This window comes from Phodopus roborovskii, unplaced genomic scaffold (genome assembly GCF_943737965.1).
Source record: "Phodopus roborovskii unplaced genomic scaffold, PHOROB, whole genome shotgun sequence".
Taxonomy (NCBI): Eukaryota; Metazoa; Chordata; class Mammalia; order Rodentia; family Cricetidae; genus Phodopus; species Phodopus roborovskii.
In genome coordinates, this window is record NW_026126459.1 from 8374559 (window position 1) to 8396931 (window position 22373).

General features: G+C 47.3%; 1 protein-coding gene across 3 annotated transcripts in view; it reads left to right on the forward strand.

Annotated features, from left to right (window-relative positions):
- The window catches only part of Parvb (parvin beta), an 85168-nt gene that overhangs the window by 4902 nt on the left and 57893 nt on the right, over positions 1-22373 (forward strand). Inside the window, exon 1 of one of the 3 annotated variants that reach the window (XM_051189526.1) lies at positions 10912-10934. The exons of the other annotated variants lie outside the window; for them this stretch is intronic. The gene's annotated coding sequence lies outside the window, so the exon portion shown is untranslated. Of the gene's footprint in view, positions 1-10911; positions 10935-22373 lie in introns of those variants that run through there. 3 annotated transcript variants of the gene reach the window in all.

Consider the following 22373-nt stretch of genomic DNA (forward strand, 5'->3'; position numbering starts at 1 on the left):
CTTACTTGGCTTTTGACTTTTTAAAAATTATCAGTGCTGGGGATGGAACTGTGACCCACATTCAAACACTTTACCAACAGAGCTGCCTTCCCTGCCTTTTACAGCCTTGATAGGTAGTACTTAGACTACTGAAACATGAGGGATGCACAAGCCAGGTAATGAGCTGGCCTCGGTTTCCAATCCTAAATCCTTCTCTTTGCTTGTATGAGATCATGTGTGTCCAGAAGACAGAGAACCAGTCTGGCCCAGTTTAAATACACCCAGAACCCCAGCAGTTCCTCTATCTTCTGATTCCACTGGTGTTAACCATCCTTGTGAGTTAGCTGGGTCCTCTGCCTTGGTTCTCAAGGTTGGAGTACCTCTTACCCCTGTAACTAGAAAGCCACAAACCTTAATTGGTCTCTGAGGCAGGAGTGGAGGGTAAGATCAGCCTTAGAAGGGCTGAGTGGCTTCCATGTGATCCTCTTGGGAAGCGGAGAAGGAATGGAGGGGCAAATGTGAAGACTGTGTAATGAGGTCTTGAATAATTGAGCGTTGAGAGCTGCCAGTATTTCTGTAGATCTGTTTCCTTGGCAACTGGCCCCCCTGACTGCTCTTAGCCTTGACTTTGGGCCCTGGGAGCTTATGCATGGATGCCTGCTAGGGAATGACCAGGGGGAGGGCATGGGGCTCCCCAGCCTTCCAGCCAAACACTTAGCTGTTTCTCCTCCTTTGTCTGAAAGTCCAAGGTGGACTGTGAACATTTCCTGAGCTGAGGACCTCAGAAGTGGGGAGGGGATGGCTGGTGAAATTCAAGGTTCAGGGACGTATGGGCAGTTAGCCTCACCTGCCTCTCAGAGTAGCAAAGAGGGGACAAATGTTCCCTCATGTTCCAGGAGGTGGGGGTAAGAGATGGAGCATGCTGGGGCGCCCAGCACAGGAAGTGTCTAAGAATGAACAGGGTGTGATTCAGCCCAGTGGAGGCACTATGGTTTCATGGGGTGGCCTGGTCAGAAAAGGGAAGTGTGACTAATTGTGCTCATTGGAAAACGGAAGGGAACGCCTACAACACTCAGGCTTCCCTATGGGGAGTATGAGTTTGTGCCCTGAGAGGTCAGTAGCCAGCTAAACCCTCTGGAGGTCAAAATATAGAGGGGAAGATACTGAGGAGAGATGCCCCCACAGGGTCCCCTCGTACTGCCATATTGGTCCAAGGGTGCAGCTGGGGCTGGGCCTGCAACTGCTGTGTTTAAATCCTAGAGGCACAGCTGTCATCCAGTGAGGCTCTGGTTGATAAGGGGACAGGCTCAACTCCTCAAGAGACCCTTCTGCTTCTACAGGCATCTAATGGTAGACACCACTCCCCAGGGACCAGTGTTGAGCTTTTTCAGAGAGCCCAGGCCACAAAAGGAGTGGACAAGAGGTTTCTAGTCTTCAATTGCCTTAAGACACACATATGTAATGTATGATACATCGATACTATATAGTTATACAATCTATCCTCTATCTACTCTATTAATTGTTCATCTATATTATCTATCATCTGTCAATCTATGTATCAGTCAGTTATCTATATCTTTATCTATCTATCTACCTATATTCATCTATTTGCATGAACTTTTGGTTCCTAGTAAGATGGAATGTGTGTCCCCCTGCCCCCCCCCCCAACCCTGCTCCTTAGTTCTTCTGGCAGTACAGAACTTCACCACAATTGTAAACCAACTTATGCTTTTGTCTCGAAGCCAACAGTGGACAGTGGGGCTACTCTCATCCTGAATGTTCGCAATGTAGAATAAAGGATTCCTACTTCCTGGTCACCAAGCAACGCCACTTTTCCAAGATCCCTTTCTTTGCACTGCTTGTCTGACCCCCCTTCCCCAAGGTCCCTAAACACTTGGATTTTTTTTTTTATTTTATTTTAAACAATCTCTTTTCTAGATCTTATCTAGAATCACGAGCAGAAGTCAAGTGCATGAAGCTTTTCATACTGGCTACCTCCACTCACTGTCCAGCTAAGTTTCCTCTGTGTGGCTATGGGCCACTAAGCCTGCCTCAGTTGGTGCTGAGAGTTCAACTCTGGCCTTTGTTCATGCTAGGCGAGCATGCTACCCACTGAGCTGCAGCCCCAGCCACAAACTTCTGAAACTACTCAGTGATATGAAAGAAGAAAGAAAATGCCACAAATTCTCCCACATCCCAGAGGGTCCTAGTAGAAGGGAAGGGGAAGCCACTGTCCCCTGAGGCCCAGACCCTAGGGGAAGTGTTGCTCCTAGACCTGAATACAGGAAACAGGTGACAGACAGCTGGCTGTTTACTTGGGACCTCAGGAGCCAACCTGGCTCAAGCCCCTTAGTTAGGACAACAAGGCCTGGTTGGGGGAGGGGTGAATAGGTGTGGGGATCTTAGGGACACACTGCTAGATTTGAGAGGCTGGGATTCCAGCTGGAGCTAGTAGCCTTTCTAGTTTGCATCTCTGTTGCTGTGATAAAACAGACCAAAAGCAGCTTGAGGGAGGAAAGCGTTTATTTGGTTCACACTTCCTGGTCACAGTGAATCATTGAGGGGAGTTGGGCAGAAACTAAAGCAGGGGCCACAGAGGAGCTCCGCTTATTGCCTCACTTCTGGCTCTTGTTTAGCTAGCTCACATAGGGCCCAAACCCTCCTGCATCAATCATCAATCCAGATCGTTCTCATACAGACAGGGCCGTAGGCAAATCTGATTGAGGCAGTTCTTCAATTAAGGTTTCCTCTTCCTGGTTGGTTGTGTCAACTTGACAAGGAACCTAACCAGGACATGTCTTCCATTGAGAACAAAAGGCGACTGTAAATTAGCTAGAGGAAAGGGACATTCCCAGAGGAGACCCCTCAACCAGGCCCTTCTGGGGAAATTGGCGGGGGCCGCCTTGTGGCTGGGCTGTGGTATGGCATGTGAGACCATAGTCAGCCACAGAGGGAGGTCCTGGGGTTCAGCAAGAATGACCTGTTTGGGTGACATTCATTAGAAGCCCTGCAGGCTAGGTTGTGGAGTGGACAGTGAGGAAACTGGTGGAGATGTGGATGTAGGTGGAATCAGCCTGAGCATAACCAGCCTCAGGGTGGAAGCAGGTGGCGGTCAGAAGGTGAGGAATGGGGATGTGTGCACTGTGGTTTCTAGAATGTTCTAGTGGAAAAAGGAACAAGGAGCTATGAGGCTCTAGAGAGCCTGCCAATGAAAAGAAACTGGTCCACATAACCTTTGTCTAAACCCAAACCTGGGAACTGGGCATGGAAGCCAAGGTCATGACCATGCTAAGCCCTTGCAGTACCACAAAGCTGAGCCCATCCCTTTTCTTCCCTAGATGGTCATCAAGCAGGTTATCTTAATTGCTGAGAAAGAGGCTGCTCCTGGTCCAGGAAGAAAGGTCTAGTTAGGTGGTCCAGGCTCTCAGCTCCTATGTCCTCAGTCACTTTCTAGCTTCCCCTATTCTGAGCTGAGGCACCCAGTACGTAGCCAGATGTCTGTCACCTGTTTTCTTGATGCCATCAGGTTCAGGAGCAACACTCCTCCTGGGACTTGGGCATCTCTCAGAGAGGACATGAGGCTTTCATGGGGGCTGCATGTGGCTTCATCGGGTTTCTTGTCATTATTTTCCTGATCATAAAAATTAAGTCCAGACCTTCCTCCAAGGGTTCTTATGCATTCCGTGGTCCCTGGGAGTGCCTTGATCTGTAGCGGGTGCTTTTCTTGGCAGCTTCCTGAGATCTCTTGGAAACCTGCCTTCAGCAGAGCAAGGGGTGCCTCTTGGCCCTGAGAGCTGTGCCTCTTTCAATCTCTACCTGTCTGAGCTAGGCTTTCTCCTCTAGCTCCATGATTCTCCCACACTGGTTATGGTTTCCCTGGAAGGATCCACTCACCCTTCCATCCAACCCAGTTATCCTTAGAGACACTGCTTTGAATTCCCATCTCACCTCTGTGTTAGTGTTTACCGACACATCGATACTGCTTACCCTATTGCTCCCATCTAGTCCTCAGGATAATTAAGGGGTGTTTAGACAATGTAAGTGTGCCAACACTGGCTGCACTGGCTTTAAAGTGCTCTTTTGATTGGTTCTGCCCTGCCAGGGCTGCCTAAGGTCAGCTCCCTGTACCTAGCTATTTTCTTCTGGGCAAATACATGATTCATCACACACACACACACACACACACACACACACACACACACACACACACACAATGCACTCGAAGAAAACAGTTTCTTCTCTTTGCATTGGCTGTGTGCTTTACTTTTTAGGAAATACTAATGAGTATGTTTGGGCTGGAAAACATCCCAGTCTTATGAAGTGGAATATAAACTCAACTTGGCTTAATGGTGTTAATCTTGTCTATGCTAATGGCTGTTGGGGTAAGAAAGTGCAGACATGAGCAATCCATTGCCGGCTTCTGCATCATTAATTCTTAGTAACACATATTCCAAAGAGGGACTCTGGTCAGCAGTAAATACAGATCGAGGGAGAGTTTGTGTTTAGAACACGTAGTATCAGTTGTGTACCACCAGCCTGGCTGAGTGTGCTTGTGCTGTGGGGATCCGTGAACCTGGCCTTGTGATCTCACCTCCATTCTTATTTCAGCTTGAATGGAGGTAGATGAATGCCACTGTTGTTCAGCTGAGTTGGTTCTAGCTGGTTAGTAGAGATGCAGCTTGTTGGGCATCAAGGGTAGTAGTAGTAGTGTGTGTGTGTGTGTGTGTGCGCGTGCGTGCGTGCGTGCGTGCGTGGGTGCGTGCGTGCGTGCGTGCGTGCGTGCGTGTGTGTGTGTGTGTGTGTGTGTGTGTGTGTGTGTGTGTGTAGCTTACAGCCTGGCTGCAGGGATGACTGACTTCATCTCTATCAATCTCAGTGTCTGCCCTCCCGAAGACATAGCAGCATCTTCCCTACGACTCAAGGAAAGAGCCATAGGCCTTGTTAGCATGGGGTGGCTGCTAAGCAGTGTTACTTCATGAGGAATGCTGACAAGTGACATTTTTGGTCTGGTGGTAGAGCAGGGGGTCAAGTGGGTTTCCACTCAGGAGCAAACGGAACTCAATTACAGACTTCTGAGGATGTGTCGGAGCCTAAGGGAAAAGGTGTGGGGAAACAAGTGCCTCCTAGCCTGTGCGACGACATTGCTGGAACAAAAACTTCTTCCTGGGCTCCCAACTTTTCAGCAACTCTGGCAGCCTCAGGTGGTTGGATGCTGGTGACAGTTGTAGAAGTCTCTGCCTGGAGGAGTGTTGGGACCCTAACGCTGTTCTGGCTGCATTCCTGTTGCTCTGGTCAAGACCCTGACAAACATAATACAGGGATCTGGTCCCAGCTGCAGGTTACTTCCAGCCGTCATTGCAGGAAAGTCATTGAAGCATCTCTAGCCACAGCCAGATTAAGAGCAGAGGGAGAGTGCGAGCATGCTTAGTCCTCAGCCATCAAGGGCTCTGAGCCAGGGAATAGTATTGCCCACTTTCAGCTAGGACTTCCCACATCAATTTAGGCAACCAAGACAATTCCCTACAGCAGTGGCTCTCAACCTTCCTACTGCTGCAATACAGTTCCTCCTGTTGTGGTGACCCCAACCATAAAATTACTCCATTGCTACTTCATAACTGTAATTTTGCTACTGTTGTGAATTGTAATGTAAATATCTGTGTTCTCTGATGGCCTTAGGCAACCTCTGTGAAAGAGTCTTTCAACCCCAAGGGGTTTCGACCACAGATTGAGAACCACTGCCCTGTAGGGTTAGAGAGATGGTCCAGTGATTACGAGCATAGGCTGCTCTTTCAGAGGACTGGGTTTGGTAACTTACAAGCATCCATAACACCAGCTCTTGAGGATCTGACACTCTCTTCTGATATCCCTGGGCACCAGGCATGCTTACATGAATACAGATACTCCCTTTCCCAAGACACAGACCATCCTGCACAGACACACCCACAGGCTGACCTTATCTAGAGAATCCCTCACTGACAATCTAATCAGACAGTGAAAACTAAGCACATTGCCCCCAGCAGCTGTGACCTAGAAGCATGCTCTTAGAAGCCTTTGTTCTGTTCTGCCCTCCTCCCCTGTGGTCTGCGCTGCAAACAGCAGGCTTGCATGGTAGCAGATACCTCCGAACTCTGCTGACGCTGTGTTGGGCCTTTCCAATGGCTGTCAGTTCCAGCCAGAAGGACTAGGGAGTCTTAGCTGGCCACATCCCACTCACAGTCAAGAGCAGAGAGAGAATGAATGCTGGGCAGGGCTATTTCTTAGGCTTATGTGTTGGCTGTTGAACACAGGGGTCTTCACACTTAGACCTTCTAGAGCGCCAACCTTGACTTTGCTATTTGACCCTTCCTTGTTGGTCAATCAGCCCACATTCTTCACTCGGGCTTGCCCATGTAGTGCCACCTTGGGGGTTTATTCTTTTTTAAAAGGTGTTGTTCTTTAGAAAAGTTATGCATCTTTATACTTCTTCTCATTTAAAAATTTACACATCTCAAGAACCTAGGCTTTAATATTAAGTGATTGCAAAGTTAAGGAAGCTACAAGATTTTTATATCTCCTAGTGTTCATGTGCACTGTATGCTTAAATCTAGAGGCTTCTGGAAGCAGCTGTCTGGTTTGGTGACCCCAAACTGTCTGCTCAGTGGCCAAGGCTCAAGTTACTGCAGGAAGCTGCTCCCCACCCCAGGCCTAGGCTTTAAATATATGGACGGAGTGGCCTCCAGCTCAGCCCATGTAGTGTGGGTGACTATTTTAGTATCAGTGGGATTTGAGGGACATCTGCCCAAAGCTTGGTTGTTGTTCTTCCCCTCTTCCTCTTCTTTTTAATTAACATTATCTTTCAAAGTAAGGATTATAGGTATCCGTACTTAAAGTGTGTGTATGTGTGTGTCTCTAGTGTTTATGTATAGGTATATGTACGTGTGTTTAAGTTTCATTTCTGTTGCTGTGACAAAAATATCTTGACCAAAAGCAACTCAAGGGAGAAAGGTCTGTTTGGCTTATTATTCTAGAAACTTCATAATTGTGTGGAAGCCAAGACAGCTAGTTGGCCGCATCACACTCACAGTCAAGAGCAAAGAGAGAATGAATGCATGCACACTAGTGCGCAGTTTGTTTTCTCTACTCTCCTACAGTCCAGGGCCCAAGCTTAGGGAATTGTACCACCCACAGTGGGCTTGAATCTCTTTAACTCAAGGTGATTAAGACAATCTTCCCACAGACATGGCCAGAGACCAACCTGGACTAGATAGTTTCTCATTGGGACCTTTCAGGTGACAATTAAAACCAACTGTCACAATGTGAATATATGTAAGTATATGTTTTATAGCTCTGTTTGTGTGTGTGTGTGTGTGTGTGTGTGTGTGTGTGTGTGTGTGTGTGTGTGTATTCTTGATAGAAGACTACCTAAGACATGAGAGAAACAGCAAAGGAATTAAAAACAAGCCAGAACATAAGCCAAGTGGTCACAGTCACAGTGCCACCAAGACTCTGGGTTCTCCAAAATTCCTGGCCCATGCTCACCTCATGCATTGTGCCTTGTGTTATTCCACGTAGGCTGGAAAGTGACTTCTATCTTGTGGGAGAACAGAGATGGATGTGTGACCAGCTGGGTATGTATCCTCTTACTTATAGCCCTGGCATTTTGGTGACACTTAGTCCCAGTCAGGAAGAAGCCATGGAGGAGACAAATTACATGCATTCTGTGCTGAGTGGTGTGGAGGACTGGACCATGGTCATTTTATTCTGGAGCTGGACACTGTCTAAGAGGGCCTGGCTCAGTTCCACAGGCCCCACGATCACCCTCCTTGTCTCAGAGTCCTTGCTCTCTCCTCTCTCTAGAGCTTTCTGCCTGTCATTTATATGCCGTGCCTTCTGCAACATAGGACACTGGTATCATCCTGTCCATGACTGCCTTCATGAGGGATTGGCTTGGGGCCTGTCTTCCCACTAGCTTAAGGTTCTGAGTCAGCTGTGTCATAGGGAAGCCATGATGGGAAATGCTCATCAGTCATTTATAATTATTAAGTCCAAGCCTGGGTGTCCCAGTAGTTGGAGGACTGGTCTTAGGGTTTGAACTGGTTCTGACAGACTTTGGCCTTGGGAAATGGCCACCTCTGTTCTATACCTCAGTCTCCTCTTCTGAGTGGGCATCCTGAACCTGCAGAGATGGCATCTGGATAAGAAAGAGCAAGGTGGAGGTCATAACAGATACTGCACTGAAGAGGGGAGGCCCATGACTATTGCTCCTGAGAGCTCAGAGGAGTACACCCTGGGTCCTTCTGGATGGCTCTGAGATTGGTAGAAGTGTGGCTGCTAAGAGACTTGTGTAGTTTTCTTACAACTGTCTGTATGATCATCCATCCATCCATCATCCATCCACCCATCCACTCACCAATCCATCTATTATCTATCTACCTATCTATCTACATCTATCTATTCATTCAACATCTATCCTTCAATTCCATAATTCACCCATCCATCATTCATCCATCATATACCCATCATCATTCATCTATCTATCATCTATCCATCCATCTATCCATCATTCATCCATCCACCCATCAATCATCTATCCATTCATCTACCTGTCATCTAGCCAGTCATGCATCATCTATCTATCTATCCACCATCTGCCCATTCATCTATCCATCCACCCATCCACCCATTATCTGTCTACTTATCCATCCATTTATTATCTATCTTCTATCTCTCCATCCACATCTATCCATTCATCCATCCGTCCATCCATCCATCCATCCATCATCCATCTATCTATCATCCATTCATCCGTTCATCATCTACCCATCTATCATCTATCCTTTCATCCATCTGTGTGTGTGGGGGGGTGCTGTATATGGATATCAAAGGAAAGATTTCAATAATCATTTCTCTCCTTCTTCCATATGGGTTCCAGGGGTTGAACTCAGGTTGTCAGACTTGGCAGCAACCACCTTTACTCTCTGAGCCATCTTGCTAGCCCTGGCAATTTCACTCTCAGATGTCCTTACTCAAACCAAACAGATACCTGTGTTCCTAAAAGACACAGAAACTCAGCAAAGCTCCTGAGCTCAGCAACAATGGAAGAAATAATGGATGAACTCATAGGCAGGTAGTGACAAGGAACACACATAGTGGCATGGACACTCAATATACTTTCTACCCAGCAGAAGCAGCTAGCATCAAAGGAACAGGTTCTGTGACTCCAGAAAGTTCTGTCATCTAAGTGATGTCTGCGGTAAGGCAGAGCATCATGATAGAGGGGTGTGATCAAGAGAATCTGCTCTCATTCACTGGGACTGAGAAGCAGAGGGGGAGGAATAGGAGGGGCAGGGTGTGTCTTTTCTATTGTGAGAAGGGTTTAGGATATGCAGGCACACTCACCTGTTAACAACCATTGAAGGTGCACTTAAAATCAAGGAGTGTAAGTTTCAACTGAGTTGTAAATTTCAACTCAGAACAAAAAGGGCTGTAAATACACACTGAATCCATGTGTGTGCCACCACAATGCCGAATGTTGCAGAAGGTATGGCATATAAATGACGGGCAGAAAGCCCTGGAGAGAAGAGATGGGGCAGGGCAGTCAGGGCTCTGTGCCAAGGAGGATTGTGGAGCCTGCAGGGCAGACCAGGCAATGGCCAGGGAGAATCAGGCTCTGCTCTGGTAGCAGAATGCAACTGCCTGGGTCAGCCCTCCACTCCACTCTGCAGTTACCAATGCCAGAAGAATTGTTTTGAAATTAATAAAAATATCAGGTGTGATCAATCCCAAAGATGTCTGCATGCCAGTGCCCAAACCCTTGCGGATGTGCTGTTTTACACGTCCAGAGGGGTCTGAGGATACCAACAACTTAAGGCTCGTGAGCAGGGGTGATGAACTTGGCTTTTCATTGCACACAGTGTGGTCACTGGTCACTGGGGTCAGGCTGTTGTTGCTATGACAAAATAGTTTAGAGAAGCATCTTTGGTAAGACCAGATTTATTCTGGAGATGGGTTTCAGCCCATGGTCATGTGGCTCTGTTGTTTATGGGCCTGTGGTGATGCAGTGCATCATGGGAAGGGGCTGGTGGAGCAAGGATGCTTACCTCACAGTGGCCAGAAAGCAGAGAGATATACCGTGGCTAGGACAAGGCATCTTCAGTGAGCAGGATCTTCCCTCAAGCAGGTCTCCACTACCCATAATCCATGTGTTCATTCCATTAAGGGGGTGACTGTTAATTAGGGCAGAGCCTCAGTGCCCAAAGACCATTAATGACACAGGTCATTTGGATTCAAACATGTGATACTGAGCTTGGTAGCCTTTTTCTTTCCCTTCTTTTTTTATTATGATTTTAGTACACTTATTCATTTATTTGTGTAGGTATATGCACCACTGTGCATGTGGAGGTCAGAGGACACCTCTTGGGAGTCTTTCTCTCCTACCATGTGGGTCCTAGGGATTGAACTCAAGTAGTCAGTCTTGTTAGCAGTCACGTTTATCTGCTAAACTCTCTTGTTGGCCCCTTCCTTCCTCCCCAACCTCTTTCCTCTTACTTCTTTTTTCTTTCTTTTTTTCACCAGTAGAGATCGAACCCCGGGCTTCTCACATGCTAGGCAAGTGTCCTGCCACTGTGCTGTCCCCAGGCCCATGGGTTCTTGTTGGAGGAGAGTGGGAGGTCAGCCAGAGAGGGCCCTGCTGAGGGGAGCAGAGCTGAGGAACTGAAGTGCTGTGGGTGTGGGGTGGTGTTGGGGGCCTGCGGAAGCCAGAACACCGTGTGGTGGTTCTTCCAGGGCTTCAGCCCTGCAGATAGCTTGGCTTCAGACTTTATGATGTCCAGGACTACAGGGTCAAATGTCCATGTGGTTTTAAGCCTTTAGCTCTAATTTCTCAACGTTGGATACCAGTGACTGCTGACAGATTGCTGGCCGGCTGCAGAGATGGGAGAGAGAGGAAAAATGTCAGCCTTGGCCTCCTGCAGAGGGTGAGGAGGTCTTTAAAATCTAGTTTGTGGATTTTAACATGAGGCCTGGGGGGGTGGGGGTGTCACATGAGCCACACAGGTGCCAGCATCTTTCTGTTACCATGTCACCCTCAGTCAGCCCATTGCCACCCCTCCTGCCTCAGGGTTTCTATTGCTGTGAAGAGATACCATGACCACAGCAACTCTTATAAAGGAAAATATTTAATTGGGACTGGCTTACAGTTAGAGGTTTAGTCCATTATCATCATGGCAGGAATAATAGCAGGCAGACACGGTGTTGGAGAAGGAGTTGAGAGTTTTACATCTCAATCTACAGGCAGCAGGAAGAGACTGTCTCACTAGGCCTGGACTGAGGATCTGAGACCTCAAAGCCTGTCCCCAGGAATACTTCCTCCAACAAGGTCACACTTTTAAAAGTGCCACTCCTTTTTCTTTTTCAAACACCACTCCTCCCACCCTGCCCACTGGATGGAGAAGAAATGGCAGAAGAGAGGAAAGGACTGATCATTGGAGGGAAGCAGTAAAATACGACAGGACCACCCAGCGTGGTGCATTTGGGTAGCCACTTTCCTATGAGAAGGCTTGGTATGAGGACTCAACAGGGACTGGAGCTGGTTGCCTAGGGCTCATCTCTGCCATCTCTTTCCCAGAGTAACTTGGTCCAGGTGTGGGCTCCCACAGAGATGAGATGGGAAGATGTATCTCTCAAAGGCACAGTGAGGACACTTTCTAACTTCCTGTATGCTGTTTAGAAGCCTTTTGCCAGGGAGAGAGAGTGTTGTCCTGAAATGTATGCAGGAGACATGTTATTAGTATAATGAGATTTTAATGATTTGAGATTTTTGTTGGAGCAGCACACACAGAATTTTAATCTTATTGTATGCAGCTGCTGGTGTTTTTGCTTTATTTGTTTGCTTGGACCTCATTGCAAGGATGCATTTCTACAATTATTTAGTTTGCTCTCATAGAAATCTACTTTTATGCCACTTTTACTGTTCTTGTAGTCTTTTGGGGAAAGGAGAATATATATATTCTTTAAAATTATATATAAATGTCACATATAACATTATTAATTATAATATAATTACATATTATAAATATATATTAATATGCCACAATTATTTATTAACTTATAATATGTAATTATACACATTTATATTATGTATTTATATAATATATATATATATATATCCACAAAGTGGAATAGTCTACAGCAGTGAAAATGGAGGAAACATTGGTATATGCTGCAACATGGATGAATCTGGAATGTACTAAGAATCTACTCACAAAAGGACAAATGTTATGGGATGAAAAATCCAGAGTAGGCATCAATAGGGCCCAAAGGTAGATAGACAGGTGGTTGTTGGAGGCTGGGGCTAGGGAAATGAGTGTTAATGGGTGCTTTGTGTAGGGGTGGAGAATGTTTTTAAGTTGATGGTGGTGAATATTCTGAAGGTTGCTGACTCGTGTCCTTAAATAGGGGAATTATACAGAGTATGAATCTTGTCTCAATTGAGCTAGTAAAATGCATACTCTACAGAGACATGGAGTTCTCATTTGCTAGCATCTTCCTCCAGGTGTGCACATGCTCAGGTGGTGCCCTTCAGTTGCTATGCACTATTTTTAGAGACATGGTTCCCCTGGAACACACTGATTGCACTAGGCTGGGCCAGCAAGCCCTGCGAATCTCCCGTCTTCTCCCACCCCTTCACCCCACCCCCCATGCTGGGATAGCAGACGTGTACTATCATGTTCTGTGTTTTATGCTGGCTGGAGTCTGTGGCTGGTGTTGTCCAGATGGTTGTATTCATTTAGTGTGAGGCTCTGAATACATGTGATCAGTCTCCTCACTGGAATCTCAGAATAGAGAAGCCCGAGACATGCTGTCCTCTTCCTGACCCTGTATTGATGGTTGGAACCTTAGGCCCAGCACACAACTGTTAGTCTCCCAATGCTGGCCTCTCTCTAGAGCTCATGATTGAGCCCAGGGCAGTTTGCACACTAGGCCAGCACCAGACCCTGAGTTTTCTTTTTCTTTTCTTTCTATCTTTTCCTTCCTTCCTTCCTTCCTTCCTTCCTTCCTTCCTTCCTTCCTCCCTTCCTTCCTTTCTTCATTAGATGGGATCACCTGTGTTAACTTGACTGGCCTAGAACTCAGTAAGTAGACCAGCATGGCCTAACATTCATAGACAAATGACTGCCTTAGCCCGGTGTTGGTGGCACACACATTTAATCCCAGCACTTGGGAGGCAGATCTCTGTGAGTTCGAGGCAAGCCTGGTCTATAGAGCTAGTTCTAGGACAGGTTCCAAAGGAATACAGAGAAACCCTGTCTTGAAAACCCAAGAGAGAGAGAGAATGAGAGAGAGAGAGAGAGAGAGAGAGAGAGAGAGAGAGAGAGAGAGAGAGAGAGAGAAGAAAAATGACTGCCTTTACCTTTGAGGGCTGGGATTAAAAGCATGTGCCAAATGACTGGCTGTTTTTTGCTTTTGATTTATTGACCATGTTTTTCACATTTTTAATGAAAATCCTGTTCCAATGGGCTGGAGAGATGACCCAGCAGTTAAGATTATTTGCTGCTCTTATAGAGGACCCAGGTTCAGTTCCAGCATGCACATGGTAGCCCAGAACTATATTAAATTTCAGTTCTAGAGGATCTGTCACCCTCTACTGGTCTCCTTGGGCACTGCACACACGGAGTAATATACACACATGTGGGTAAACACTCTTAACACTTAATGTAAAAATAATAAGTCTAAAAAATAAAAATAAAAAAATTATGTTCCAAACATACTTATTCAGGTCTGTCTGCCTGAGTGTGAATGGTCAAGTGAGGAGGTATGTGCCTTTAATCTAGTCCTCAAAAGTCAGCAAGCTGAGCCTGGAAGCTTCCCTCTGGCCAGGGGAAGGTGGGGGCTGTCCCCAGCTGCAGTGGATACAGTTCTTGCCCATGAGACAGATTGGAGCCACACAGAACATGGAATTAGCCCAGAAGAGCCTGGTCAGAAATAGATGCCTCCATATCCTCCCTGAGCAGGCTGTGGAATTCTCTATGGAATGAGACAGAATGGGCCTGCCTGGGTGGTTTTTCCAGTTCTCTTATTTCTCCGGAAATTTATTGTTTTTAATTAAATTTAATTTTGTATGTGTATGGGTGCTTTGTCTGCATGTGTGTCTGTGCACCATGTGTGTGCAGAAGGCCAGAAGAGGGCATCAGATCCCCTGAGACTGGAGTCACAGATGAGAGCCACCTTGTGGGTGCTGAGATTTGAACCAGGTCCTACGGAAGGGCAGTCAGTGCTCTTAGCTGTGGAACCATCTTGTCTCTCCAGTCCCTGCTGTGATATTTTTTTTTGGGGGGGGTGCCAATGGAGCCTTTCTTGTTCTTTGTGACCTCAACCCAAGGAGCTAGGTACTAGAGGATGATGGTCACCAAAGCTGCCACAAGCCAGTGGTGTCCTGATTTGCCATTTGATGTTTAGAGTAAAATAAATAGGGACAGTGAAAGAAGACATATTAAAGCGAAGAGACTCTCTCCTCCCCAGTAGGAGGGGCTGCTAGGGAGGAGGGGCTGCTAGGGAGGCACTGTCTAGCCCATGGCTTTTAAGTGTTCGCTGCAGAAATTGGATGGAGACTGAGGTCATCTTAATTGAGACTGGTCGTTTTGGGGCACATCACAGGCTGAGTCAGTAAGGAGTCTACATGTCCTTTGCTTACCCCCTGAGCCTGATAAGAGAGGCACCCCTAGGGGATGGGGTCACATGCACTGTGTGACCAACTCACGATCTCCGGTAGATCATTGGCCTTTACTTCCAATGTGATGCTAACTCCTACCTAAACACAAGTCCAGCATTTGCTATTTGGAGAGAACCAATGATGTGCTTTTTGTTGGTGGAGGTCTCAGGAACCCTAAGCACTGGGCCTGCACCCACCCTCACTACTTCCTGTCATGGGAGCCCAGCTGCCAAGCCAGGCTTGTCTATGCTGTCTTCCTCAACCTGAAATGAGTCTCATTTTACAGAGAGGGAAACTGAGGCCTGGAGAGGTGAGATGCCTGGTCTCTTGCTGAGTGGTCTTATCTCCATGGGAGACTTCTGTGGGTATCAGAAGTGTGTAAATGAAAGACTGGCAGCCATGACCGTAGCTGTGATGGACACTCAGCCCCTGAGGCCCTCTTCCATGGTAGGCTCTAGGCAAAGATCAAAGCCTATTTCTCAAGTTTAGCTTCTGTCTGATTAAACTGGCTATTGCTCTGCACTTCTGAGGGGGAGGCTGAGAATTGAACCAAGAGCTTCACACAGGCTAGCCAAGCACTAAGACACTGAACCATGTCCACAGGCATAAAAATATCTACCAAGTGATCATGCTGGAGGCCACGCAGAGCAAGTGAGTGTTGAGGTTGATAGGAGATATTAGATTCCTCCAGTTGTAAAGAGCCCTCTGAGGCTGTGTCCCCGCACTGTAGCCCTGTTTACTGGTTATTATTTTCCTTGGGTTGGAGTCATCTAATTTTAAGCACCATTACAAAGAGTGTTGTAGAGAGCCCTGGGGGCCCACAACTGCCCCAGAGAAGGAACTGGAAATCAAACTCAAAGTGGCATCTTGTTTCTGTGAGCGGAGGGAGGTGGCTGCCCGGGAGTGGCTCCTCAGGGACTTACCCATCCGAGGCACAGAAGGATAGGTTTATTTATTTTTTCCAACACTAGAGATTAAGCCCAGGTTCTAGTGCTTTGTCAGGCAAGCACTATGCCACTGAGCTGGCTGCCTCCCACTCTTTATTTTGAGATAGGGTCTCATCATGTAGCTCAGGCTATCCTTGAATGTCCCTATCCTCTTGCCTAGCCTTTTGCATCCTGAGCCTGCAGGCATGTTCCCCCACTGAGCTGAGGGTGTGGACAGAAAAGTTAGGAATTTCACCTTTACACTTATGCCACCAAGAACCAGCCCTGTCCCTCGATGTCTATAGCTATGTAATTGGGGGTGGTTGCTGTCACTGGACTTGGCTTTGGCCTTGGTGGGGTTAATCAAGAAGTGATCTCAAGGTCACTTTGTGTTGCACCTTCTTGAGTTTATAGAGTTGTAGGTATTCGCCTGTGCCTTTGAGCCCAAGTTCTTTTAATGTCTCAGTCTTTATCCACAGCTGGAATCTTCTGTAAAGGGTGCAGTTAATCCATATTTTATCTTCAGAAAGCAAGCTGGCTCTGTTGCACTGAACTGTGGTGTGGCAACCATAGATGGTGTGGAAATAGATGAGTCTAGCTCTGTTCCAATAAACTTTATTGACAAAAACCAGCTGAGGGCCAGTTGTCCTGAACTGTCATCTGCTGAGTCTTGGTCTGTGCCATAGTTTGGATGCCATAGAGCAGAGCAGAGGAATGATTTAGTCCCCTCTTTATTTTCATTGTGTGTATGTCCATGTGTCCATGAGTCTGTGTGTGTGTGTGTGTGTGTGTGTGAACCTATATGTATCTCCCTCCCTCCCTCCTTCCCTCCCTCCCTCCCTCCCTCCTTCTCAGGTCTCTCTGTCTCTATGAGTTTCTGTGTTTGATGTACCTGCCTATGTGTGGCCAGAGATCAACTTCAGTTATCTTCCTCAATTGCTTTCCATAGTATTTATTTATTACTATTATTTTTAAATGCATGAGTGTAGTGCCTGCATATGTGTCTTTGCACCACATGTGTGACTTGTCCTCATGGAGGTCAGAAAAAAGCATCAGATTCCCTGGGACTGAAGTTACAGGTGGATGTTAACAGCCATGTGGTTGTTGGGAGTCAGACCTGGGTCCGCTAGAAGAGTAGTTAGTGCTCTTAACCCCTGGGCCATCTCTCTAGTCCCTCCACCTAAAATTTTGAGACAGTCTTTCACTGCATCTGGAGCTGGATATTTTGGCGAGGCTGGTTGACCAGTGGAACCCCAGGATCTACTTGTCTCCACCCCCAGTACTGAGGTTGTGTGTGTGTGAGCCTCCACACCCAACTTTTATGTCAGTACTGGAGATCTGAACTCAGGTTTGCATGTGACAGCAAGCCTTTTATCAACTGAGCCTTCTCCCCCAGCTTGGGTACTTTCTGTGAACTCTTCAGTAATTTCAGGGTCTCTGTGTGAGCTGCCTGCCTGCTACAAGCATAGTAAGTATGATCTTTGGTTTTAGAAGTTCAAAAAGTGCAGAGCTGTGGGGACGGCTTGGTGGGTAAAATTCTGGCATGCAAGCAAGAGGACCTGAGTTTGCATCTCCAGCACCTATGTAAAACTCAGTCACCATTGTGGTACTTAATTCTCTGATCCATTTCCTAGCTTCATCTCTTCTTAATCTAGTATTTAAAAAGATGTTCCAACTGGGCAGCGGTGATACACTCCTTTAATCTCAACACTCAGGAGGCAGAGGTTGGCAGGTCTCTGTGAATTTGAGGCCAGCCTGGTCTACAAAGTGAGTTCCAGAACAGCTGGGACTGTTACACAGAGAAATCTTGTCTCTGAAAACCAAACCAAAAAACAAGTAAACAAATAAATGTTCCAATAGCTTCACCCCACACTGTTCTATGTTCTGCAAGGTCTCATGTATCCAAACCTGGTGGCTTAGTGACCTGGGTGGGGCTCAGCCTCATTCCACTTCCCTTTCTTGTGTTTGCTTGTTTGCTGTGTTTTGAGACAGCCTCACCATGTAGCCCAGGCTGGCCTTGAACTCACGACCCTCTCACTTTTGCCTTTGAGTGCTAGGTTCAGAGACTTGCCTCCACATCAACATCTTTTACTTATTTGCCTCCTGTTTTGCCACAGCAGAAATGCCTGGTTTTGAAGTATGTGGTTCTATTATGGGAAAATTAAACACATTTAAGAGCAAATTAAATTAGAAGGTTCATGATCATTAGCTAAGTAAATTATTTATTTTTTAAGGTAATGAGCCAGGCAGGGTACAGCATGTGGTGGCACACTCAGTATTTGTTAGTGGGAGCAATCCTTGTACGAGCCTATCAAGTTGCATGGAACAGAATTATTTGTCTCTGAAACTAATGGGATAGCTGAGGGGGGCAGTAAAGGCTACTAAAAATAACCGTTGTGTTTTTAAAATCTCCAAAGACAGGACTCCATGCTGAATCTTGGCCAAGGGCGAACGAAGTCTGGGGACAGCTGGCACACGGAGCCCGTGTGTCATTCAAGAGGCTTTGTGACCTTGCAGCCCTCAGGCATTTGCTAGTGCTATGAGCAGACTGGACCTGCAGGGGGCCTCCCTTGGCTACTCATGGAGGGAGCTGGTGGATAAAACTGGGTGCTCTGGAAGAAGAGGGTAGACAAAATTTTGTGATAGTTCAGATAGGGGGCAAGGCCATTCAGAACCAAGGCCTATGTGGTGGAGGAGGGAGGCCAGAGGCTGGAGAACCTGGGGTTGGGGCTTGAGCCCTGAGACCATAGTTTTAGGTTCTGGGAAGCCACAGTGGGGTCACACATGTGGTGTGAGGAAGAACACAGAGTGGTGACCCAGAGCCTCCTCGACCCAGCCTCCTTGGGCAGTCACTCTGATTGAAGCCAGGAGAGGACCTTTTTCAATTTTAGTTGCTTCCTTGTCTAGGTTGGGGATTTAAATTCCAGCTAACTGGAACCTTGAAAATAAAAAGTGTAGTCAATCCCAGGACCAGAAGTACCATCACAAGCTAAAGCCAGCCTGTGCTACACAACGAGTTCCAAGCCAATCCAGTAAGACCCTGTCTCAGATCCAACAGCAACAGCAAAACTGGCCTTGGGTGGTGTATGTACCTATAATTCCAGCAGAAACAGGAGAATTGGGGAAAGTTCGAGGCCAGCCTGATCTACAGAATAAGTTCCAAGCCAGTTTGGGCTATGTAGCAAGACCTTGTCTCAAAATCCACAGATGTACATGCTGCAGAGATGGCTCAGAAGTTAAGAGAATGTATGTCTCTTGTAGAGGGCCTGGGTTTGTTTCCCAATATCCATGTTGGGTGGCTCACAGCCTCCTGCAATTCCAGCTCTAGAGAGCAAGGCCTCTGGCCTCTGCAGGCACCTCCACCCATGTGTTCATACCCCCTTCCCCTGCATACACATAAAAATAAAACGATTCTTTAAAAAAATTTCAAAAGAAAATAACAAGAACATTAAAAAACCTAGAGAATATTATCTCTGAGCTAGCTAGCAGCCAGCACTGCCAGGTGGCTTGAAGAGCAGGGCTTTACCACACCCCGCCCCCTCCCGCAATGACCACAGCCCAGGGAGTGGGAGGACCCTGCCCCAGTCATTCCAAGAGGCTTCCTGTCTCTTCCAGCTGCAGCGTTGCCTGAAGTCTGACCCGTGACACACCTTTCCCATGTCGCATGATGTCCTCCCACGTGCTCCCATGTGCAGCTCTGCCTCCGTCTTCTCATGGTGTTCCCTCTGTGTGTTCCCTTATCTGCTGTGACCGTGAGCCCATCCTCAAATACCTGATTTTCAAATAAGTAGATTCTCAGGTCCCAGGGGGGATGTGAGTTCCAAAGGACATTTACTCAACCCACAGTGACCAGGACTCTATGTTAGTGACTAAATCTCATTATCATTATCATCATCTTCCTCATTATTATTATTACTAGCACAGCTCCTCCCCCAATCCTACTCCACTGTAGCCAGGATGGCCTCAAACTCACAATAAAACCAAGAATGACCTTGATCTTCTGCTCCTAGCCGCTGCATGCTGGGTTGGCGGGCCTGTATTGCCACGCCCATGTTATCATCACGGTTCATGCTCCTGTTTTTCAGAAGCTAGGAAATGGCGGGTGATAGATAGTCAAAACAGCTGCTTAGATTACCTCGGTCCTACGCCCTGTGGTTCATTTCAGACTCTCAGGCTCCAAGCGGCAAAATGGATTAGCCCTTGTCCAACAAGGAAGATCTAGAGGCCCTGTTTGTGTCCACAGTGCCCAACTCCAGAAACTAACTTCCCTCTGCTGTGTTGTTTTGTGTGATGTAATTTCAGCCATGAGATAAATAATAATTTTTTTTTTTAACATACATGCTGTTAAAGCATTTTCATTGCCAGCCTTGGGGATCTGGAGGACTAGCATGGCACCTAGGCATGCTCGTGGGGGTAGAGGGACACTCCTAGCCCTGAAACTCGGGTGTTGCCTGTTGAGTGTGGAGTGCCACACACTGTGTGTGGATGGCCTTGGTTTAAGAAGTACGGCCTACGGCGCAGCTTCCTCTGAGGAGTCTTACTAAACTTGTTTGACAGGTGCAGGCTGTGTGTCATTAAACATAGGCAAGGCCTGCTGTCATGTGGCTTTAAATAGCACTTGTCATTCTGCACGTGGCATGCTTGCTGAGCAGAGTGGAGGAGTGGATGTGGCATCCCAGGACACATTTTTCTCCTTTTCCAAGCCTCCTGTGCTCTTCCTGTTGGAAGCTCTGCTCTTCCCTGTCTCCTAGAGGCGGGAAAAGCACTTGGAGATGCACGGAGTCTCAGTGTTAGCACTTTGTGGCTTATTGTCGAGGAAATCATTAACCTCAATGTTGGTGCTGAGAGAAACTAATTTCCTTCCTTCCTTCCTTCCTTCCTTCCTTCCTTCCTTCCTTCCTTCCTTCCTTTGTTCCTTACTCCCTTCTTCCTTTCTTCTCCTTCCCTCCCTCCCTCCCTTTCTCTCTTTCTCCCTCTCTGTTTCACTATGAAGTCCAGATTGGCTTTGGATTTGAGACCCTGTTACCGTCTTTTCCAGAGTGTCAGGAACACGGGCATGTATCATGGTTCCCTGTAGAACACTTTTAGCATGTGATCCTTGAACAGCCAGTCAGGAGAAACCTGGGCTGAGCTGGAAGAGGCATATGTGAGGAAGATCTGCTCTCAGGATTGCTTGCTCAAGTTTCTATGAAGATTCTACAAGCACAGCCTTAGCCATCTGTGAAGCAGCTACTTCTGAGGCTCTAGGCTCACACTGGACAGATCAGCACATAACCAGGCTTTGCATGTGCTACTATTCAAAGACATCCTCCTTGGTGTGTTGAGTCTTCTGAAAACTTGGTGGAGGTGCACACTTGTGATCACATGATCACATTGCTGCAGAGGTGCAGGTCAAAAGGATCAGGAGTTCAAGGTCATCCTTGGCTACATATCGAATTCAAGCATAGATCAACAGAAGACATGGCACATGTCTCCAAAACCCAAACTCACTCTCCCCCCTACTCATTGGTTCACTACCATGGAACTCAGATCCCAGCTGTCTTTTAGCCTGCCTAAGGCTTCAGTGACGTGCTCCTCCTTCAGGCCACTGTTGCCCTGTGTTTGGGAGCTCTGGCAGCTGCTCCAGCCGTTATAAGCAGTGGTCACCTACCTAAAGCACAGAAGCACAAGAGCACTGCACTAAGAGCACAAAATGGGTCCCTTCTCAGAAGTGAGGGTGAAAACAAGGAGCAGAGGTCATGCACTTGACTTTAGCAGGTGCATGTACCCAGGAACTTACTTTTCCACTTCACTGAGCTTGTTCCCAAGTGGCTGAGTCAGTACTGCCAGCATGCTTCAGGGGTGTGGACTTCGTGAGTGGATCTGGAAACCCAGGACTCAATGGATGATTTGGACAGTATTTGGCTGTTGTGCTGAGAACTGCAGGAGACAAACAGCCATGTCAGAGACAGGCACGTGGCTCTGTGCCTCTGTCACCACTGGCTGGCCTGATCTTTTACCACACCAAGCAGCTCTTTGAGGATACCACCAGGGTGTCCTCTAGTTCACTGTGTACCAGGGAGCATCAGAACTGAGGGTTGAGGCTCAACCCACAAGAATACCCCACTTCCACTCCGGGTGCAAACACAGGCCATAGCTTGTGAAGGGGCTGCTGGGAGATGGGGTTTCTATGCTCTCCTTGGCTTAGTTCATTTGTGCTTTGTTTATTAAGAAAGCCCAAGTCAGGCAGTCGTGGCCCACACTTTTAATCCTAACACTCAGGAGGCAGAGATAGGTGGATCTCTGTGAGTTCCAGGCCAGCCTGGTCTATAGAGTTCCAGGCCAGGCTCCAAAGCTACAGAGAAATCCTGTCTCAAAACAAAACAAAACAAAACAAACAAACAACAAAAAGTAAAAACCCCAAAAGAAAGCCCAGCAAAGGACCCAGATGAGTAGTGGGATGAGGAGGGGTGAGTCTGAGAGACACTGGACATAGGAGTATCCCTTCTCCTGGAGCTAAGGCAGGGACAGCAGGCCACTGTCAATTGGGAAGCCCTCCAAAGTGTGTTACATAAGGAATTTTACAGATGTGTCACACAAAGGCAGGACAGATGAGGAACTCAGCCCTTCCATTCTCCAGAAGACGGGGGAGCTGAACTTTCCAAGCTTCTCATGGTACCTTGGCCCTTCTGGGACCAGTCCCATCCAGGAACCTCCCCAAGCCACCTCATTAGAACAAAAGATGCACCTGTCTCCTGGGGAATGACAAGGCTTTTTAAGAACTTGGGCCAGGAACCTTG